This window comes from Falco punctatus (assembly GCF_963210335.1).
Source record: "Falco punctatus genome assembly, chromosome: 1".
NCBI lineage: Eukaryota > Metazoa > Chordata > Aves > Falconiformes > Falconidae > Falco > Falco punctatus.
This window is the reverse complement of record NC_137580.1, coordinates 68,007,499-68,030,217: the sequence shown is the minus strand read 5'-3', so window position 1 is coordinate 68,030,217 and position 22,719 is coordinate 68,007,499. Positions and strand designations below refer to the sequence as shown.

At 43.2% G+C, this 22,719-nt stretch overlaps 1 long non-coding RNA gene across 1 annotated transcript; it reads left to right on the top strand.

The window, feature by feature from the left end:
* Window positions 1-291: 291 nt before the first annotated feature.
* LOC308058388 lies at window positions 292-22,548 on the top strand. Its single transcript, XR_013925785.1, has 3 exons — window positions 292-1,450; window positions 20,346-20,620; window positions 21,766-22,548. It is a non-coding gene; the product is annotated as an uncharacterized lncRNA (long non-coding RNA).
* Window positions 22,549-22,719: the final 171 nt, after the last annotated feature.

The following is a 22,719-nucleotide window of genomic DNA, read 5'->3' as shown; positions in this document are numbered from 1 at the left end:
CCATATTTCACTTCAGCGTTGGGAAGAGCCAGACGATGTCACCAGCTGTGGATGAAACACTTTTCACTCCAACAGCAGCTCAGGACAATGCAGTTGTTAAGTAAGAAGGCTGAATGTGGACATTTCAATCTGCAGGTCTTGTCACCCTGCTCCGTTGGTGAGGCCAGGGCATCTCTCCATGCTTTCTGATGCCGTGGGTCAGCATTTGTTTATACATGATCCCCTCCTGGTGCTGTCATTTGGACTCTCGGAGGACTCTGCATGACACTGCAGGCTCTCAGGTCAGCCATTCTCTTCACCTCAGTTGGTTTCTTGTCTTTTAGTTGTCTTGACAAATTGATGCCATTTCTGACTTCAAGTTCTCAGTTTTGCCTTTTACTGCTTCATAGAAGCAAGCTCAAAATCTTGAGACCCTTCCGTGCTGCATTTCTTCCTGTGATCTCTATATCATGCTACAGCTTTTGTATCTGCTTGAGTTACAGGGAATATATACCTACCTCTCAGAAAGTATCCCAGAAGCATGGGTGTCAATAAGACCAAGACATCCAGGTCACAGTGGTATGATCCTGTCTGAGACCCCACTGTGGAACTCCAAAGCTATGGAGCTGGCTGTGGGAGAGCAAGGTGTGTTCCCTGTCACCACGTAGCAGAAGTGCAGCAGTCTGTTGTTCTTGACGAAGTCTGAGGAGCCAGACCACAAGTTGTCAGTAAATGTCTCTAGCCAGCAACAGCAACAGCTCCGGGGGGGTCTGGAGGTGGGCTCTGAGGAACTGCAGCCCACTTGCACTGCACCCAGCCAACGTCTGCTCTAAGCCGGCTCTCCTGAGCCAGGTCCCAAGCTCTGTCAGTCCTCACTGCTCTTCCCAGCAGCAGAGGTGTGAATGGTGAGAGGATAAGTACACCTACACTTCAGAAGAGCTGTTTGTACATCCTAGTCTTATACAATCATGCGTGAAGGCTGTTGTGGCAGGCAGTTGCATGCGCTTTCCATGCACCCCTATTGCATAGATACATCTTCCACCTTCCGCCACTCCAACAAGGAGGAAGCCTTGTGTGCAATCTGCTACCTTTCCCCAAGCCCGGCTGAGACAAAACCCTGCTCTGAACCCAGGCAGAGCACAGAAAGCATCACTACTGTGTATATATGCAGTAATCGGGCCACATGCTACCCAATTTTTCTCTATTCAGTCATTCCCTGTTGCACACTGGGTCTGTGCTTGGCTTATGCTATCAGCAAATTAAAAAGGGGAAGTTCATTAGTGGTGGTGTACAAATTGTCCCTTGACTCAGCAGGAGCAAGAAGAAGCTGCCTCTGTTTGAAGAGACTGTACAAACTGTCCCTATTTTCCTGCCCCTCTTTGAAAAGCTCTTGAGAGTGTAGCATGTTCTGATGTTTAAGAGAACTGCCGTAAGGTCTTTACAACACAGACAAGAGAAAAACCAACCTGAGGTAAGGTATTTTGTTTAGTTCTCTACTTCAGACAACTGGCTGCAGCCAGAGATACCAGAGCCACTGTGAAGTAACTGATTTCTTGGTAAGAAGCTGAACCTGCTACTGCTGCGCAGCTCTTCACGTAAAACTCAGATTGCCTTTGTCCAAGTAGATGAAGATGCCTGCCCGTGCAATGAAAATCTCGAAGTGGCCTCACCTTTACGGGCTACTATTGGGACGCACGGAATGGTGAATGGTTAAGGGAATGAGATTAAGAAGCAGTTAACAAAAAAAAAAAAAGGCATTTGGAAGGGCACTAAAATCTGCTCCCGTGGCCTGCACGTGAAATTTATCCTGGTTTAATTATGTAGGACTGGAGATGTTCCTGTAGCAGTGCAGTAAGATAATTTATTAAACAGCACAGTCCCTGTCTGCTGTGCTGTGGTCAGAAGCAGCGTGCTCTGCTGCAGCAGTTTCCCAAGGGGCACACTGAGGTCTGAGTCCTGCAGGACCCAGAGCTGGCTCCTTCCCCATCCTCTCTTTTGCAGCAGAGCTAGGGTGCAGGACACCACCACCTGTGAAGAGGACCACCGTTGCCCACCTCCAGCACTTGGTCGTGAGCCACCACACATACACACATTGTGGGATTTATTTTATTATTGTTTTTTTAATATGTTGACAGGGCTTCTGAGCCTTCAGGATGTGTTGAGTTATATTTTCAAGTCCACTTCAAATGGAAAACTTAAACATTTATTGCACTTAATGGAAATTCCTATGTAATCCAACAGCTGGCTTTTTAAGAAACTGCCCTGTATTTTTAGCCTAGGATCCCCTCTGTGGATGACTGTGTCTTGGGTTTTCATGCTTTACTGTTGTTTAGCTCCACCAACATCAGCAGAGTCCTCTCTGTTTGCCCAGGAAGGCGGAACAGGACCCAGCCTGTTCTCCCCAAGAAGCGGAGCAGGAAGCTGGTGTACTAAAGCTCTGATTATTTCTCTGGCTCTGTATATTTCCTGAGAGAGATGGAAACAAAATCATGCACATGAGTTATTTAGCCAGAGGTGAACTATGAAGCTTAGAAAAAGAAAAAAAAAAAAAAAAAAGAAAAAAGTTGGGAAGGGAAGGAGATAGCAGGTGATGGTCTTTGTAACAGCAGACTATAAAATGCCACTATCTTTTAGGATACATCTAGGTGTATATTCAAATCAGAAAACAAATTTCTGTGCTGTAGGCTGATCTAGTTGCTCTGAAAGACAGTGTTTGATAGCTTTGGCTCAGTGAGTGGATTGCTTAGCTTTTGGGCAGGATACAGGCAGAGCAGTTGTGTGTCTGTGCCCATATACCATGCAAGCCTACCCCTAGTCATTCTGGTGTGATTATGGAAGGGCATTTTTGGGACTGCAAGCCACATAGCTCTCTGCTAGTCTTACTGATTGCTGTGTATGCATGTGAACCCTTCAGATGAATAACAGCTGAAAGAGTTTGGTTCTCTTCCATTAAAAATAAATTGCAAAAATTGTATTGATTCCACTGCGGGAGGATTGGACCCTTAGCCTCCAAGAGGATTTTTAATATATTCAGTTGCTAGCATCTTAATGGGATACAGCTATACTATGCTGCACACGGAGCTGCGTATGATACAGCTCCCTCAGGCTGCTTGACAATATGCTCTCCACTTCAGAGGCTAGTACATAAATACAATTCACATGCTCTGTCTTTAGTCATGCCACAGTTTTGTCAACCACATCACATTTTTCTGCCTCAGGCTGCGGTGTGTGCTGTTAACACATGTCTCCAGACTCAGGTCAGTGAGCGCAGGGACAGCATTGCATTGGTTCTGTTTTCATGGGACTTTCCTGTTTTTTCTTGTCATGCAATTAACTTGCCTGATTCCTCTTTCAGCTTTTTTTTTTTTTTTCCCCCTACCACACAACATACATAGCCACTCCACCTTTTAGCTCAAGTAGGTGCCAAAGAAATAGTACGTGGTGTCAGGGCCTCATCCATAGCACTGCACTCTGCTAAACCGTGCTGATTTCCAGCTGCTGAAGATTCAGCCCATGACAATTAGTCTCCTTAGCTTGATATTATTACCCTGAATTGAAGTGTAACAAAGCAAAATCCAGAAGGGCAAAATCCTTTTATCTTAGAAGACTCTAAAGCTATATTTAATGTAAATACAATGTAATTTATACAATCCATTCTACCTTATTTTATTTTTCAAGCAGATGTAAAAAATGCTGAAATTTAGGAAAAATAAATACCTCTGTAGCACATGACTGTTCTGAGTAAGAGATCTACCCACTTTCTTGCCAGCAAATCTACTTATCTTTCTCAAATTTTCTTCCAGAAGATTTTAAACCTATGCTTCCTTAGAATTGCTGGAACTTTATCCTAAGCTGAAGTCTTGATTAACCTTCAAACTCTTAAAAATTATCAAGGAAAAAACCTTTGGTCGCATTTTCAGAAATATTTTCCCCAGCCATAGAGCTGGTCAACAGCTTTCCAATTTTCCATATGAAATTTCATTTAAAAATGGAGGGGGGAGCAACCATCAATATCTCTTTCGCGTTTAACTAACACCCAATATGCCGCAGCTGGAGAGGCTGGATGGTGTATCGGGCCAGGGGGTCTGTCTTTGCTGCTCTGTATCTCCATGGGCAAGGTTTCTCCCAGGATGCTGGCATTATTCTGATATTTCCTTCCCTCTCTCTCTGAACTGACTTTGCCATAGCCTAATGTATACAGCAATGAAATAGATGAAAGCTGACCAAGGGCACGCAGAAGGCAGTACAGCTGTAACTGCAAATCCCTTTTCCTCAGTTCTTGTTGACTGACCCCACCCCTTAGAAAAGCTTTTGTCTAAGAAAAGCAAAATCAACATAAGACTATGTAGATGCATGACTTGCTTTGTCTCCAGCAGCAGCAGTAGCTGGATGAACAAAGAGACTGCTCAGCTTCCTGTGCTTTCTGGATTCAAAATGGAGAGTACTTTACAATAACAGTTACTTCTTTCATCTCGGAAACACCCCTTTATAAAGAAAGCATAGCTAAATAGAAATCACAACTATGTCTCTTTCTGGTCTCTTTTGTAAAAATTTAGTGGCATCACTTGTTTCTAGTGCATGAGTATTCATTGCCATTTATTGTAAATCTTTTAAATCAAGAGAATGAGAGACGTTAATGGCAAAAGGGAGAAAGGGCTTATCTCTGAAAAGTTTCTTTCTCCACTGCATGTCAAATCAAAATGTGAGGGACAAATCAGTCTTCAAAACGTGCAGCTGAAAGGAGCTTAGTAGTAGGTATATAGTCACAGCTGGATTGTGGCCTCCAAGTACAGTTTATACCATAGAGATGAAGACAATCACTGTATCCCTCCGATTTACTACTCCATTGTGTTTCTGCCTGGGGTGGAGGCTTAGGTGAACTTCTGTGAGACTCGTAAGGGATGTTGGTATTTAAGTAGGTACTGAGGCTACTGCTAGGACTTTTGCTGCTCCTTTAGGGACATGCGATTCACAGGTAGGGAAATGGTGGCAGACAGAGCTTCAAGCAGCCACTCCTAACCCCACCCTGGGCTTTTCTGCAGCTGCTAGCCTGGTCTGGATGGCTGCACAGGGAGATCTGCCCGTGCTGGGACACCCATCGCTTTTACCTGTGCACTGCTGTACTGCCTTAGCGCTGTGGCCCTGCCTTGCCCTACCACTGTATCGCTGGTTTTGGCCAGGCAGCTGTACATTTGCAATCTTAAATTCCTTCATCAGTGACATGCCTAACAAAGGCTTTTAGACCCCTTTGTTGTTACATATCTCTTCCCTGGTGCCAAGGGGGAAGATGGCCTTATGTGAATAGGGGACAGTACAGTGGTCTTTGTTTATAAGCGATAGTATAACTTTATTACAGCCCACGCTGTCCTGATTTCTCCTTCTGCACAGATAGTTCTGCATAAAGTGTAAGCCTCTTTCTGCTGTAGGCACTATGTGGTCTGATTATAGCTATGCAGTACCACATCCGACTCCCAGGGGACAGCTGATGGTACTAGAGTTGTTGGTTCAGACCCTGAAAGCTTTGGGTTTGGAAATGGCGCACAAAGAGTTGCAAGAAACAAAGGGAGAAAAAGCCACAAAATACTGTGGAGTAAACAAGATCTGGTTTGCAGAGGCTAACTAGAGACAGCTCAGCAGAGGCACTTCCTAAAGTCACAAATTTTCTTTGCTGCCTCTGTGCCTGCTTCCTGAAGGACTGAAATGTTTTCATGGAGCCCAGATGTAAGGCAATAGGTCAGTATAATTAAATATCCAAAGCAAAAGCGTATCACAGCTGCTAAATTGTATAGTTAACACCAAGAGTTAGGCTTTGTATGTCAAAAGTGTAATTTGGCTGGAGGACCTCGGATACGAACCCATAGAACAGCCTCCTCTGCCAGGCAGGTCAGTTTTAGAATTTTAGTTATTGAGGTCCTCGTGCAGACTAGGCATCATGTGTAAGAAAGACAAAAGAGGTCACTTTGCTTTTGGTACAGCATATTTACATTGGCATTTTTTAAATGATCAGATACTGCCTGTAGAAACGTTGCATTCTCAGTTTGGTCCCAGTAATACAATATTCATAAAAGTCAGAAAAAAAGAAAAAAAAAAAGAGTACCCTGGTACACGATAGAAACTACATAGGATGTGGCATTTTGTGTAAAACAGCAGGGTGGGGTAGGAAAAACCTCAGTACTAATTCTGAACAGGGAGCAGTCGCTCGCTTGAGATGCCCTGCTGACTCAGTGGAATTTTTTGCATGAACAGCTGCTCGCTGGCACGAGCACAGGCTGCACGATTTGGCCAGTCGGTACCAACTGAGCTTTGATAAAAATAAGGCCCAGGTATAATTTTTAATATATCCCATGGGAACCCCTTCTCATTATTTTATCTATGTGCAATTGAAAGGAAACTCTTCTAGAAATAAAGAGACTGACATGTCACATCATGACATTAGTACAGTTACTTTTTGTGGCCCATGTTCAATGCAGCCCTCGAGTGATCTGTTCCAATAACGGAGATAACAGCTAGTAGGATGATTCACCCATCAAGCAATAACGAGCAGCCATTGCATCACCTTCTGTTGTTTATTGTACCCGGAGGCTTTTCAGAATACAGTTGCCTTGATAAAAAGATAAAAGAAAAGAACATAAAACTTGGGTGAAAGAAAAATCTTATTAAACTGAACCTACTTCTTGTCTTCCCTTTCTCTGTTCCCTTTAAAGTTATTATTAATAGGGCCAGGCTGTTTGATAGTAAGCAAGTGTTTGTATGAGAACCACTACTGGTGGAGGAACACCTCTGAATGGCTGATCGAGTCAAGGAATAGATGAGGCCCGAAGAATGTAGGACAGATTAGAGCAAAGTCCAGCACAGGAGTGAGAGACAGGTACATTATGGGCCAGATCCTGAAGACTTTGTTCCATCTACTTGGATTTTATGGAGGTCAGTAAGAACTCTGCCAGCATAAGAGAGCTGAGTAAAATGTGAGTGATCCCCTAGGCTTTGAAGCTATAATCATGTTTATGTCTCAAGCTCCTCTCAGAGTTCATAATGAGCATTAATTAAATACACCTCAGGGCTCCCTATGCAAGAGCAAAATACTCTTACTCCCATTAAAGAGAAAGAGGAAGCCAGTCCTTGTACAGGAGGGCTTGGAGCTTCCTCCAGCTCTGGGTCCTATTTCAAAGGACTTTGCATTGCCAACTGGACATCCAGGGAAACGTTGATCAGAGTTAGCTGTGACGTCAAAGATTTAGCTGTGACATTGATCCTGTGGCTCAGTTTTCAGGAGTGCTGACCTCCTCCAGCTCCCTGTATCTTCATAGGAAGACATTTCAGTGCTTAGAGATCTATATTTCTAATCCATATGTTTAGTTCTGTTTAGCTTTAAGAACATTAGGTAGAGCAGTAATCTATTTAGTAGACAGTCAGTGCAAGAAGATATTGAAGATAGGGAGTGTACTTCATCCATGTGAGGTAGGCACTAAGTGCTAACTTACTAATATGTATACCTGTATCGTTAATCTTGGAGATCATCAGTAGGAAGTCCTCTTTAGTCATCAAAGAAATAATTCAACAAAATTGGTTAAGTAATTAAACAAACACACTGTTCTGGGTGCAAAATGACATGTCAGATTTTACTTTGGGATGCAGTGTTAAACCTTCACAGCTTTCTAGTGGGAGTGCTGACAAACTGTTGCAGAATGCACCACTTGATCTGTCATCGCAAGCCAAAGCATACAAAGAAATGATGATGTAGTTTATTATCCGTGAGCCTCGTGCTAAAATACTTACAGAAACAAACCTCACCCATTATCTCCATAGGGCCATTTGCCTAGGTAAGGTCTTCTGATCAAATGATACTTCAGTTGCCTATCAGCTGTTTCAGAACCAGCACCCACAAGAACCTTGATAACAGTGAAAACTTGGAGGGTGAGGAGGGACTTATTGTACAATAGCAAGTTACCATGGTTCGTACTCTCTTTTGCTGCTGCTCAACAGACTCTGCATGTGACCAGAGTCTGCTCATGAGCGTGCAGGAGGACTTCTGCTCTTTGTGTGTCATCTGATGGCACTAGCAGCGTGCTCCGTGTAAGCTCACTGTTGGAGTTGAAGTCCATGACCAGCACTAATCTCAGTGAAGGGTGAAGAAAGGAGAGAGTAACACTGGGCTCTTTTAAAGAGCAAGATGGAAATAGATTTATTTTCTAGAACAGTCTCCCCATGGGCTGCCCATCCTGCAATACCGATCTGTTTCCACACAGATCCTCCACACCACGTGCCTTTGAGACTGTCCTACCCATAACCTAAAGCAATTTATCTGCACTTTGTGGGCAGGTTCCCTTCATCCTACCGTGTAGCTCCAACAGCATATGAGTGCACATACTTGTAAGAATTTCAGGCTGATACTCACATTCATTTCTTTGTATTCCTCCTAAAAACTTTCAGAGCTAAATCACTCTCCCTTCTTCCCTAGATTAAATCCAATTTATGGCACTCCTGCTTTCCTGAAATACTGACAATTTCTCCAACTTTTCTGTAGTACACTTGAAAGCAGAGTTTTATTTATCATTTGTGAAATTTTCACTTTAGTTTTTTTATCTAGATTATGCCGTAAAATCTCACATTTTCACTTTGTCAGCTCTCTGAAGTAAGGGAAAAGTTTTAAAATTTTGCCCCATGTCTAAGACAAGACTTTCCTTATGGCAAAGTGACTGGCAGAAGGAAACTAGCCAGACAGTCTGAATGACGACCTGGAGGGGGGAGATGGAAGCCCCTCTGGGACAATGCTTTTTCCTGTTTCTGGAAGTCCCTCCTATTTCCACATTGGCTTCTGCATCCGGTACTTTACCAGGATTCTCTTTCACATCAAAGCATCTCTCCCCGGGCTACACATGTAGGGGCACAGCCTTAGTTTCTATGGGAAATAGTTTTATCCCAAAGGAAAGGGAAAGAAATGTTTGGTTTAAATATGCTTAACACTCCCCCTTCTGTATGAGGCGCTCTCCTGTTGCACTTTCTCTGGTCCCTTGGGATATCAACATGCTCTTTACCATACTCAAGCTTATTTTCTTAGTTGAGGTGTTTAAAAGGGGCTGCAGGGGAATTTTGCTCTCATCCACGCTGGTTAAACAAACACTAGGCTGAAAGCTTGCTAAATTAATTGCACCAAATTCTTTTTTGCTGGTCTCACCCTTAGGATGAGTTGGTCCCAGTTCTACCATTTAAAGGAATTCCATGATGCAGACAATGTGGAGTTTCTACTTCACTCCTAAAGTTATTAGAAACACAGAAGAAGCCAATGTATGGGTTATAAAGCTCCTGCTTAGCTTAGCGAACAAACAGGAGGGATCCATGAATTTGTCTGGAAGTTGAAATCAAGGAGGTTTCCTCAATGAAGAGCTCTAATCAGAGACAAGCTGCTGACTATATTTTGTTGAGCATTTTGTGCAATATCAGTCAGCCCACAGATGGAAAAGAAATCTTTGGAAATGAGACTGCTCTTGAGTTGAGTGCTCTTGGGTAAACAACCCACACACAAAACTTACAAGCTTCATGATAGCAGCTATCATGGTTTAAGGATATTGACGTGGAAGGTTTGTAGCTAATACAGATGAATAAAACAGATGAGCTTTTGGTTGCACAACCCCCTTTTCAGGCTTAGCGAGAAGACAAGACAGTGTTTCTGATTCGACTATGAGCGTGGGACCATTCAAGACTACACAAGTGCTCGCTGGTAGCCGTGACGGATACCAATGAGGAAACACCCAATGACTTCCATGGTGGGGAATTAAACCAAGCCTGGGCACTCTAACCACACAGGCTTCTCCTTATCCCAAATACTTACAAAACATATGTAATTTGATGGCCCAGTTATTCACTTTTTGAAGTCTCCTGCATTTGTTTGTTATTCCACTGTTGATGCCATCAGTTCCTCCCCCATTTCCCTCAGCTGGCATTTAATCTCTTTGGGTTGGTTGCTCATGCCTTCAGGGTCACTGGATTTCTTTCCACACTAGGCTCTTTGATTCTGCCTCTGTTTGGGGGCTGGCTAGTTTTTTGATTATTTGAAATGCTTTGAATGCCGACTTTAATTACACTGCCTTGTAAGAGGCTCTTCTAGAAGAGTTCCTAACTGCAAGGCCCCTGACTGCCTCAGCAGCCATGCTGCTAGGCGAAGAAAGTGTGAAGGAACACATGTGAGTGTTTTATAAAGACAGCAGCCACTGAAGTGCAGAGTTGACATATCACCTTCAAGAATGCAAGACTTTGGTTTGTTTTGTTTTATTTTATATATATTTATTGGTACTCACAAAAGGTAAAATGCTTACACCTCCAGTGGAAAAATGCTGGATCTGGAAACAGCTCTCTAATGTCTCAGTCAGAAGCGTGGCGTTTTTCTTGGCGACAGATTGTCAGCCATGGCCAAGCAGGGCCCAGCAGAACTGAGGATGCAGATGAGTTGGAGACTGTCCAGAAGGAAGCAGCAGATATGATAAAAGGTTTATAAAACATAAGTGATGAGGAAACCTTGAAGAAACCGAGTTTGTTTAGTCTAGAGGAAAAAGACTATGGGGGAAAACATAGGAATTTTCCAATACGTAAACAATTGCTTTAGAGAGGACAGCCATCATTTGTTCTCCATGGCCACTGTGAGAAAGACAGAAATAAATCAACATAATTTGCAGGAAAGTGATTTTAAGCTCCACTTTGGGAATTAATTTATCGCTGGATGTTGAGCCTTTTCACTGGCAGATTTGAGGAGAGGTTACACCAACGCCTTACAGGGATGAGGTGGCTAAACCTGATCCTGGCTCACAGGAAGGTGTGGGACAAGGTGATTGCAGGAGATTCTTTCCGAGCCTTACCTCTTCATAAATTTATGAAGGAGGGCTTTGAAGGGAAATGGTTTTGGCTGGATAAACATGTAGTTGCATTTTCTTACTGATCACTCTAGTCACCCTGATGCCACTTCAACATCAAGAAATCATGTTGTCTTTGTGGCAGCTGTACACTAGTGTGATAATTTTGGGAACAGCATTTTAAAGTCATACAGCTGCTCTGTTTAGCAGAAGCTCCTGTTTCTTCCTCTTTGTTTAGCCTCTTAACTTTCCTCCACGAGGCGGATAATCCTTCTTTTGGGAAATATATTTTGGTCTCCCTCTTGCAAGACTTGGAGGAGACTTGTTCAGCTTGTCCCGCTGGTTTGAAAGAAAGCCTCCATCTGCAATCACAACTTATTCCAGTCTTTCCAGCAGGGAAAATGGCTCATGGTGCCATGGTGGGACAACACAGTTTCCTATTTCAGGAGCCATCACACCTTAGGCCAATTGTTCTGGGCCCTCACTGCCACCTTGAGGAAGTTTTCAATGCACTGATTCAATCTGATGCAATGGTATCGGGCTCCTCAGTGCACGCCAGCCGCTGTTGCATGGTCTGATTTGCAGTCTCCTTTGCAACAGCAGAAGGAGTGTGGTATCTGCTCTGCCTATACAACAGCAAGATGACACTGGAGCTGGGGCAAGGGGCCTTCTGGCCCAGCCAGATAGTGGGTCAAGGAGAAAGTGGAGGAGCAGCTGAAAAAACAACATGTTTTAGTAAGCATTTTAAAACCACTAGAAAATTGCAAGGCTAATACATTTGGGCAATATAAGAGGTAAACAGGGAACCTTCAGAAAATGTCCTCCCATGTTTTTACCTTAGAAGCGTTTTCCAGGGAATGTCAATTCATTTATAATTAATTGCTAATGCATTTATTATTATCAATATTGATTTCAGTTGACAAGGCAACACATAAAGTTAATAAGTATGAGGCATTGTGTGAAAAACCTGAAGTACCTCCAGGTTCATTGCTGTGCCAAGTAGGTTGATCAAGAGCCAACATCACAACATGTGGCATCAGGGGACCCCTTAGTGTGCCAGAGAGGACAAGAGTCCTGGAGGCAGAAATGCCGTCAGCAGAGGAGGCATAACCAGGCAGCCTTGAGCAGGCCATGGGGGAGGCAGTATACTTCTGAGATTAAATCCTATCTGTGTCTTAATAGAGACAACTCCTCTCCACACTGTCTTTCAGCATCCTGTTAATTAAGAAAAAAAGGATTAGGATAAATTTACAAAAATAAATAAATTAAAGAGAAAGCAACTTCTGCCAAGAAATGAACTTTCATGTTCAACTTCTGCTTAAAACTAACTTCCCAGGAGCCAACTTTCTGGGGGAATAGCCTGTTATCAGATAAAGGAAGGACTGAACAAGAAAGATAATTCCTTTGTTATGAAAGCCACCCCCTTTTATCAGGACTTTCTCCCCCAGCTTTTAATGCTCACTGACTTACCTCTGATCTCTTGGCATCTTTATATTTTCCCACCTGTCTGTCAACCTCCTCTGAGGGTATTTTCCTTCTTGAAGCTAAACTTTGCAACACAGCTAAAGAAAGCAAACAGAAATGGCTTCAATCACTCTCATTGCTTAAAAATTCATAATCATTTCTATAGCCGAAGGCAGAAAAGCTAATTATTTACTGTCCCAACCAGTCTTATCACCTCCCGGGAAAATGAGCTGGCTGCGCTCATACATCTGCAGAAGGCAGCTCTCATCGCTGGGACCCAAGCGTACTAGCATCACCAGTGGGAGTTTTTCAGCTTTGAACAGAGCTGCTGCAGCAGGGTAGCTATAAGGCAGAGGAGCTCAGCCACCAGGGAGTGGGAAGACAGCAATGTCTTGCTTCTCTCCCCAGTGAACCTTCTGGCCATCTTGATGTTGGCATTTACAGAAGAGCAAGCTATTTAGGGAAAGATTGTGGTTTGGTTTTTTTAAAGTGCAGCCCATGTAGGTTTGGTACATGAGATATTACAGAAAAGAAGGACCAGAAGAATTCTGGCTGATGCAGGCAGATACCCATCCAAAAAATCTTCCCTGAGTGGTGGCTCTGCCTTTCTGTTATTTGCTTGTTTGCTGTTTATGGCAAGGTGCCCAGCTGTGGTGACTGTTGTGAGAGATTTGGGGGATTAGGACTCACTCTACCCTACCTTATGTTGCTGTTGGATCCCACTGGAAACTCTTCTATGTGGACATCCTGTTCCTCATCCTTTTAAGCAACTCTTTCCCTCTCCTTATCTATCTTCCAAGGGCCTTTCATAACCTGCCTCTAAACTGAGTTCAGATCCTACATTTGTGTCTTCTGCGTAACATGTTCTGGACCAAAAAGACCTTCCCCTCGAAGCCTCAAATTCTTTGACCTCCCCTGTCCAAATTCACAACAGATTCTTCCTCCCTGTCCTTCTCTTTGAGCAGACTCTTGCTTTTTGTTGTCAGCTGGAGTAGGCTTGCTGCATTTCTCAGTTGGTACTGAGGAAGATAAACTTGAAACGACAGCCTGTACTGAGGCAGCACTGTGGGCTACCTCAGGTGCTGTCTGCTGTTCTCCATAGGAACAAGAAGAGGCAGAAAGCTACAACATGTAAGAACTTACCTGATCGCTAGCAAGCTTTAATTACTGTAGCTTATTAAAAAGACCTGGATCTTTCATGATGGCTGACTGTGAGTGGTGGGGATCTAACCAAAGATGGCACAGTCAGGGATGATAGATCAGGCATGACACAGTAGTAGTACGGGGAGGGTAGTGTGGCCACCAGCACTGCAGCTGCATGTGGCAGAACTAAAGAGGAGCAGCAGATCTGAGACAGTGGTGGTGAGAAGGGCCAAGGCAAGGCAGGGAATGAAGCTGTGGAAACAAGCAGGGAGATGGAGAAGAGGACATTTAGGTGTCAGATGCCGAACGTACCCATGCTTGGCAGGTAGGAAAAGGTAGACTCGTCTTATATGTTACAAGTGTGTTTACACCCCATCATTGCTTTGCCCAGTGGACACTGTGGAAAGGACGCGCTATTTGTAACACTTCAAACCGGATTATGCTTTTGTGATATGCATCATAAAGCAACCAAGCATACATACAGGCCTAGCTTTGTACCCCAGAGAGCCTAACTTGTGCCAAGGCCACCCCACAGAAGTGCTTGCGGATTCAAGTGAAAGGCAGGGTCTCCAGTGTGCTATTTAGGTCTAGGCTTCAGTACATTTGGATGGCCGCTCAAAGCTTTTACCCTGCTTTTGCTCCACCTTGGCCTTTCCCACCTTGGCTGTGCCCCAGCTCCTTGATGTCCCAGCTCTTCCCGCAGTCCAGCTTTGGCTTCCTCTCCTGGTCCTGCCTCAGGACCTTGCTCTCCCTGCCCTGAGCAAGGCAGTCACCCTGCCAAGGCCAAAGGCTACTTCTGCCTCAGCTCCCACCTGCTTGTGAGGGGCAGTGCCATCTCCTCCCAGCGCCCAGCTGGGTTACTTGGCTTTCACAGCTGCGGCTGCAGCCAACAGAGTTTACCAGCTGTAAGCAAAACCTCTAGGTAGTTGAAATCTGCTACTATTTTTGGCAGAATAATTATACTGACACATGCACGGGGAAGTTTCCATTTGTTTTCGCTGAGAGAATTAGTGCTGTTTCCCAGGGCCGCTGTGAGCTAATAGACTGCAGTCACGAAGCAATGCCAGGATTTTTCCCTTGTGAAGGCACAGGACTAGTGATTTCTCCCTTCCAGGACAACCCTAACTTCCCTTTCCATGCTTTCACTCTCCCGCCCACCTACCCAGCACAACTTGATGTAGCGTTGACTGAGTAAATGGTACAGAAGGATGCTAACATCTGGGTGCTAGCAGTGTGTCCCCCAGATGTCCAACACTCTTACTTCCTCCTTTTTCAAGATAAAAGGGTCCATTTTAAAGCCAGTTAAAAGAATATTAGAGAATTGATCTGAACACAACAGTGAACAGATCAACAGTTACATTTTCATCCTCTACTGCCCTCTATTGAGGATGGATCCATCTGCAGAAGAAAATTAAACTGCGATTAGTCACGACACAACACAATTCAGCTTAGAGTTTTATCCCCGCAGAAATCATAACTTTTTTTAGCTCATACATTCAGTTCAGAATGCCTTTTCATTTGCAAAAACTATCAGTGAGCTTTTTGACGTATTATTTGCAGGTACCATACATTAAGGCAAAATAGTAATGTATTAACCACCCAATCCCCTGGATATGCTTAGGGAGGATCTGTTATATTAATAACACAATTAATAAGCAACCCGTTATGATAACCCAAAATAACCCATCTGGGACATGATTATGCCAGGTGGAAGCTGCCCTGTAGGTTCTACATAAAATGTGTTCCACATACAATATGGCAAAAGCCCTTTACTTTCATCCTGACCTAATCAGCTCAAATTTCAGTGGATGAAAGAGCAATTAGCCATACTAGCCATGTTTGGAAACTAGAATGACAATGCATTTATCTAACAAAAGAAGAACTCAGAAGAAAATCTGCCTCTTGACTTTAAAAACACTCTCTGGCAATGTGATTCCTTGGCAATGTGATTCCTTCTTTGGCAGTATTTGTGGGAAAACGTAGAGAAACAGAACAAGTTATAGTGATGATAAAAGAAAGAAGAAAGAAAGGGTTATCACGTCCATTATGTTTCTACCCCTTACCATCTGAAGATCTCTAAAGGCTTTACAATTACTTTTTACAAAGTAATTATTTGCAAAGTAATTATGTACAGTTAATTTTCTCAAAAATCACAATGGACAAAGATTGAATTTGGTTTTGTTTTATAGAGAAGGAAATGTGAGAAAAAAGATTAAAGTCTAAGATGTTTAAATCCAATGTGCCTAAAACTAGAATTCTGCAGTCTCCTCTTGTCCTTTCAAAAGAAAATATTTTATATTGATGCAGAGGCGTGTAGCATTTTCAGCTGCGTAAGGGACAGCAGGAGATTCACACTGGTAAACCAACCACACGACTTAACATTTTTTTGAAGTGAAAGTGTCCCACTGTAACATCTTCTTCATTGTGGAGTTTAAGGCTGAAAATTGATGTGTTCTGGATAAAGCTGTGAGGATTTGAAAATAAATTTGCAACAAAATACTGCCTCTTCTGGATGTTGATCCCAAATAAGAATGAGAGAAGGTGCACATTTCCGGGCTTTCCTCATGTCCCCACTATTTTGCTAGGTGCCCACTCATGTTTCTAAGTTTCCTCCTGCCCCTGACAGCTAAACTGTGGCAGGCTTCCACCTGCAAAATTGAGTTTTCTCTCCCTTGTACACAAAATCATGAAATTTTTGCAGAAGTTGATTTTCCTGACTGTCTTCTGCATCCCAGTTCCATGAAATGACAGGTTTACATTCCAGCAACATTAGTCCTTCCGTACAAATCTGAGCTTGCTGAACTGGGAGCTGGGATCTTAAAAAACAAGGAACTCTGCTACTAGAGCTCTTACGGCGTTTTATAAAAGCAATACTCCATCCCTTGCCAAGCAAGGATTCTCTCCCACAGACCATCTATGTCTTTTCCATCTGCACATTAATTGGAATCTGCTTGGGGTAAAAAAAGTGTTTATATGTCTCGAATTGCAGCTGTTCCCAGGCACTGACAAGGTGCAGAGAGCACTCTTCCCACAGTTCAGCCCTCCAGGGAGAAACCACAAGCTGGCTGCAGACCTTGAGCACTGAAAATCTGGGGAATTTGGGTGGTATCAGCTGGACTGAGGTGGAGCCATGTACTGCTCCTCAGTAGAAGGAGCACTGTGCCTGTTTTCTCTTCAGCAAAGGACTACATGAGTCTTCAGCAGAGATTCTCCTTCCCTCTGCCAGCTGTGGTTGAAGGAACATGTATTTTGTATTGTTTCTGCCAGGTCAATGTCTGTAATGCACCCAAAACTGATGCTGATGACTTCCTTCAGACATGCGAGCCATGAAACACTTAGGAGAAACTTAGAAATGCAGAGAAGCACCCTGAGCACCCTGGGCACAAAAACTAAGCTGACAAGCAGCAGAGGCTGAGCAGACTATTTTGGGACCTTGCTGTCTTACTCAGACTGTCTCTGGAAACTGGGGTTTCGCCCATACTGAAGGTTACAAGGACCCTGAAGAACAAAACCGATAGCCAGTAGACAGGATTTGTGTTGCTCCTATTGGGAATGGTCCAACAGTGGCTTATACTCGATCAGTTGATCACAACAGCTTTCTCCCTGTGCAAGGCCTGACAGCTTGGGTAACATTCACCCTCAAGAAGCACTCAAAGAGCAGATTTAGGAAAGATTTTACTCAGAAAAACCCACTCCGGCATCTCCTCATAAAGGAGATGGTAGGCACGAGCAACCAGAGAAAGGGCCTGGATGGATCGCATGCCCACTGGAAAACTGCTTTGCAGACTTGCTTTATATGCTGATCTCCCTTGCAAAATCATCCTTGGAATCTCTTAAGAAAAAAATAACTATTTATAAAACATCAGAGCAAGTTTTTCCGTACCATAAGCAAGCTTCATTCCATGGATATCATTTTAGCAGTGGATCCAGATGGTGATCTACAGCAGTTTAGTAATCAGAAAATTTTTTACACTTGTCTTAGATAAAATCTCTCACTGGTCTGAAATCAGAGAAATTGACTGTCAGTCTCTCTACAACAAATAATATAAAAGGAGGAAAAGCCATATGGAATATTGATTATTATGATTAAAATAGAAGGTTAATTGTAATTCAATGTAAATGCAGGTTTTATGTAGAGGAGAGCACATAGCTAAATGCTGTGCAGCAGTTTTCCATTGCTACAGGGACTTCACCGCAGTATGGTTAAAGCCCCATCCCCTGTTTCAGCGGGGCTGAAAGCCTGTTAGTGCTCTGAAATGATGAAAGCAACTGAAATTGAATAGCAAACAAAAAAAGTTCAGACTTGATCAGTGATGATGAGAGAACTCCAACTGGGTTCTCTTGGGAGCAATGATCAAGAATTAAAGTCTTGATTTTTTTTTAAGCTAACAAATGAAGCTTCTTTATTCTACTTAAATGGGATAAGAAAAGCCCTATTAAAGAGAGCTAACAGTAGTACTAATCTGCAAGCCGCATCCCTGTTGGCCCCAGTAGAAAAAAAAAAAAAAAAAAAAAAAGGAAAGACTTCTAAAAATATTTAACAAAACCCACACAAAATGAGAGGAGCAAGAGATAACTCAAAAATGTGCAACTTTGTCTCTGCAAAGGAAGAAAAGTCTGTCTTAATAACTGAGGGAAGAGGCAGGAGTGTGGGGTGCAGCTCTCAGCCCCTTGCACTCCAACCTCCAGGGTTTACAGTCTGCGGGCTTAATGCAGAGGGGCCCTTGCCAGGTGTGAGAAGGTGGCCTGGGCTTGGGTTTTTGCATTTCTTGTCTTTGACTAAGGACTTGATCCCCTCAGGCACCTGCCTTACCAGGATTACTTGCATTTCTGGCATGAACGATCTCAGCAGGTGGCTATGTGGGGGCAGCGTGCCCATTCCTGGGCAAGCCTCAATATTGGCCCTCTCTGCTGTCACATTGGCAGCCTTTAATGTATGCTCATCTCCATATAAGTATTGCTTAGGCTCCACATTTGGCCAATCGTGAGATTATTGCACCATCTGTAATCTGTATGCTCTCCTGAATCGCTGGCTGGCTTGCTAGCTAAGGCAATCTTTCAGCAGTCCTTTCTGAATCTCCTCCGGTATCTATGTGCTCTTGGTGGCACTATTCGGCATTGCTGGCTTGACTAGCTGGCAGGGAGAGCAATAGCTGTGAAGATGTGTCAACATCAGTGGATGCCAACATGTGGAGGCAACCTGAATGCATGCCCAGGATTCCTCAGGAATTAAGAAGTGGCTGCTAAACCTTGGGGCTGTTTCTTCACAGCCATGGTGAACTATGCTGGCTAGTTTAGTGACAGAGTAATGCTGCAAGGACACCTTCACAGTGCTGGCAAACTAATCCGTCAGCAAGGGAGGGGAGAGAGAGAAAGTACCAGTGAGATGAGGCAGAAGATCCCTCGGTGTATGTATAGTAGTAAATTAGGAAGGAAACACTGATATGAGAATTGAGGACAAAATACCCTCATTAGTCTAAGACATAGAAAAGATGGGCAGAGTGGTGCAGGGAAGAAGGATAAAACTACACAAAGCAATAGTTGCTCCGGAGTCTTACATTACTCTTTTTTTCACATGGAACAAGCCCATCTGTGAATCGGAAACCAAAATACAATTTCCTTCTCATCTCAGATCAGTGTTTAAATGCTGGTGATCAGGAAGAACTCTTGATATGCAGAGCAGGACCCTGAGCTCACTTAGCCTCAAGAAGAGCAGACTCAAGGGGAATCTTATCAATTTGTATAAATACCAAGCAGGGGGGAGTAAAGAACTCAGAGCCAGAAATACAGGAAATACTGACATACAGGAAATTCAATCTACACATAAGATAAAACTCATTTACTATGAAGGTGGTCGAACACTGGAACAGGTTGCTCAGAGAGTCTGTGGAATCGCCATCCCTGGAGATACTCAAACCCCAACTCAACACAGTCCTGGGCAAACTGCTCCAGCTGACCCTGTTTGAGCAGAGGGGTTGGACTGGATGGGCTCCAGAGATCCCTTCCAGCCATTTTCCCCTTTTCACCCAAACTCATCATGGCCTTAAATCTGTTGATGAGATCAGTACAGTTCTTAAACTACTTCTGACCAATGGCATGGGAGATGTCCCATGAAGATGCGTGCTCTTACATAAAACTCACAAATTCTCCAAGTCTTACACTTTTAGGTAAGCATTTGCCCCTGAAAATATAAGCTATAAAGTGCTTCCTGACTTGCTGTTAATGACTGCATCAAACAGAGCAGTGATGAATTCAAGGCCAAAATTGGGCCCTTTAGGTGAGCCTCAGAACTGCTAGCTGCTACACGCAGAGCCCATTACTGCAGAACTGTGACACAGAATAATCAGGTCATTTATGCAGGCTATAGCGGGTCAGAGTTTTGACAGCGATTGCAATGAGAGCATGATGAGGTCCTTTGGGTTGGGCTGTATTTTTCAAAGAACCAAACCTGATTCCTAATACTAGGAAGTATGCTCAAATTACATGGCTATATATTTTAAATAGAAATTCCTTTTAATAACCTGGATTTAATGCATTTTACAATGTATTTATTATCTCACACTGTGATATTTTGTAACTTAGATTTTCAGCTAACGAGTAGCTCATCTAATGAAAATAATGATTTTTTCATGCTGTACTACATGGAAACTTAAAGTATTTCAATTAAACAAACCGCCTCATTAGTGTGCCTTGATAATATAGTTGAGTTTTCTTTGATATGGTCAGAAATATCTAGCATGCTTTTGGGATGCAATCAAACTCTCCAATAAACTTGTTGCTAAAGACAGCTGCCTGGCACCATGTATTTCTTGAGCAGTCAAATGACCTAGTTTAGAAGTGTTTGAAGCCATTTTACACTGTGGAAGGAGAACAAATTAACCTTGTTTAACAAGTAGTTTTCAATTTGTGTTCCAGCACCCTTCTGCAACTCTACCATCTCCAGTGCAGTCACACGGCCTTATTTCATGCCTTCTGTTATCTATCATATATACCTAATGCTACAGCTTTGGGAAGCACCTCTCACCTGCTGCACAGACCCTGGGAGAAGGCACTACCATTGCACTCAAAATACATCTGAAGCCACAGGTCGGTTATCTGAGGTTTGCTTCACTCCTTCATACTCTACGAAGAACAAGAAGACGATCATAGACACTGTTGCCTTTACCTTCTCTGGCCTGCTCCCTTGAAAGGTTTGTTTGAATGAATATCGCAAAGACAGCAGAGAAATCTGCAGCAGAAACCCTGCTTCTGGTTGAGCCAAGCCCAAACTGAGCTACATCTTTACTGCAGAAGATTTCTGTGGCTGCAGCTAATTCTTGTAGGGATGTGGGGTCAGACCTTCGGCTATTATAAATTAGCGTAGCTCTGTTAAGGGAGCTGGGTTTTATCAGCTGAAGATCTGGATTCACATTGCCATCATTTCTCTGAGAATGAGCATTTCTGGGTGATAGTCTTTCTATAGGGTTAGTGCACATTAAAGCTACAGTGAGGTGCTGCCTTTTAGGATCTCCCCTTGGAAAAATTGGTTCAGATCTGGCTCCCATCATAGGCAGAATGAGTTGCAGTAAAACTCATTGATCATTGAAAGTAATTAGGTACTCCCTCGTCAGCTGCAGTGGACCATACATGAAACACAAGATAGCTTCACCTCCCGTATTTATTCACTATAAACTAAAAGCAGACACAAAGGCATTTGCTAGGTGTAGCCTAGTCCTTGTGCCAGCTTACCTGTGGCAACCTTTCCTTCCACTCCACTCCCTAGTAAGTTTATTAAAGTAGGAATTCAGCATGGCTTTTTGTCATAACCACATTAAAACCCAACCAACTAAACAGGCTTCTTGCACACCAAACAGCTGGTGAGCTGTAATACATTTGGGAAGCTACATGGTGTCTCCCATCAGCATTTTCCTTCTCCCTTGGTAGTAAAACTAGAGTGGACCATGTTACTTTTGTTTCTAATCAAGTTAATTTTTTATGCCTTCTGTTCTCAGCTCAAAGATAAGATACTTGTCTTTGCTCTGTTGCAAAGAAATATCTACATTCAACTTGCCATCCACCTACACCTGCCTGTTACAAAACCCTAAATTCTAAGCTTAATGTAGTGTTGGCAGTGTCCCTTTAATCAAAATTTAATGCTTGTCTTCAATCTCCTCAAAGCATTTAAAATCTAGAGGCTTTAGAAGGGAGAGAATCATTAGTGCCGCTGTCCTCTGCTTCCCAGCAAGCGGGAAGTTTGACTGTGGAGTGTTACACAAATGTGGGTACTGTATTGCTCTCCACAGAACCATGTTTCAGGATCAGCCTGTCAGACTTTTGCTCTTTTTGCTGCTCACAGGGAGCAGTGATCTAGGTGCAGAGTGATCTAAAAACCTGCTTGAGAATGAGATGCAGCCAACGCTTTTCTTCAGAAGTTCAGAGGAGGGCCCTTCTTGCACCTGCCAGCTCTGTACAGACAGGTACTAAAATTCGCATCTGAGTATGTCAGAAATACTGCACTCAGCTGTCTCAACTTCTGTCACAGGCGCCTGCTAAGAGACGAATCAGCCAATTAGTCTGGGATGTTCAGAAGAGCTCCATTCCCGTTCAGTTGTTCCGATTCCTGGACCTGTGAGAAGCCTGGCTCTTGGCAGCTGAGTACTTGGAAAGCTAGCTGTGAACTCAGATTTGGCCTTGAATCCGCAAATGTGCAATTCAGAAACCCTCATAAGGAGCAGGCAGTCTGATCCCAAGCATAAGCCAAGTTCATCACAGCTCCAAAAAAAAAAAAAAGTAACACCTTCTGGGGTTTTTGCCACGCACAGCAAAGTACAGTGTTGCAGAAATATTTTGTAGGCAGTTTTCTGCACAATAACCTGCAGCTCTGCAGGCACAACTACTTAACATTGATCCATGCATTTTTTTCAGCACAGCGTCATATTTTGTGTTGCTATCAAGCAGTGTCATATGCTTTACTTTCAATATGCTCTGTTATTTTCTTCTCAAACAACTTCCTTTTTCTTCCAAATTCCCTTCAACCAGTGATTTTGTGTTCCATGGCATTATTTCTTTGTTGCAGAACGTCATAAATACAGATGTATACGGGCCTTAATTTTTTCCATTAAACACCATTACATCTGGACAGAGAGCTAGATATTTTAATGTGTCCCTAATTTTTAATGAATGGTTTAGGTTGTACCTGGTGAGGAATATCCAGAGCCTCGTATGCACATATGCACCACTCACTCCCTCTCTGCTTCTCTCCCTTTTGCATCTAAAGCGTGTTGTAATGTGCTGGATGTTTACCTTTGGA